Source organism: Myotis brandtii, unplaced genomic scaffold, assembly GCF_000412655.1.
Source record: "Myotis brandtii unplaced genomic scaffold, ASM41265v1 scaffold165, whole genome shotgun sequence".
Taxonomy (NCBI): Eukaryota; Metazoa; Chordata; class Mammalia; order Chiroptera; family Vespertilionidae; genus Myotis; species Myotis brandtii.
Genome location: NW_005356042.1, coordinates 15075732 through 15076658, shown reverse-complemented (window position 1 = coordinate 15076658; position 927 = coordinate 15075732).

Sequence of the window (927 nt, the reverse complement as noted above, 5' to 3'; positions counted from 1 at the left end):
GCAGCGTAGGGAACGTAACGTCACAAAGAGGCTGTTCTTCCAAGCCCCGCCCCCAGAAGCGCGCAGGGTACGCTGGCTCTTGTAGTCCTTCAGCGGGCGTGGTACTGGTGCTTCCGGTCGGGCGGCTTGCGGAACTGTACGTAGGTACAGGTGAAATGGGCTGAAGGAAGCTGACTCCGGGGTAAGATATGGTTCAAATAATAGTAGAATGATATCATGTCTTGGAACACGAGCCTGAATTTCTGTCTAAAACAGCAATGTCCAATAGAAATATAATTTGAGCTAGATATGTAACTTAAAATTGAGCTAGATATGTAATTTTAAAGTTTCTAATAGACATATTTTAAAAAGTCAAACTAAATAGGTGAAACTAATTTTAATCACCTATCTTACTTAACCCAGTATATCCAAAGTAGTATTTCAAGGGTAATCAATATGTTAAAAAATTGAGATATTTAAAAATGTTTTTATACCAAGTTTAAGAAATCCAGGGTGTATTTTACACTTTGAGCATATCTCAATTTGAACCAGCCACATTTCAAATGCTCAATAGCCACATGTGGCTAATAATGAGGACTTTATAATCCTTCTATCATCCTATTTGTCATTTTCCTGCTGACCCCATAAACAAGTTGTCTACTGCTGCTTCAGTTCTATCTCCAGCCTCGTTGAGGTGAGAGCTGGCTTCTCCCCCCAGCTTACTACTGATAAGCTCTTTAATGGTCACTTGTGACCTCATTAATCCTTCTTGCCTCTTCAAAAGTCCACATTGATGGCACAGTGTTCGTAAAGTCCAGGCCCTTATCTTGGCTCTATACCCTCTGCCTTGGTGAGATGATTGTTTTCACTTTAACACCACCTTGCTGAAGGATGTGCCAGGTGGAAGTGTTTCTTCTGGAATACCACCTGGTTATCTACTATCATGCC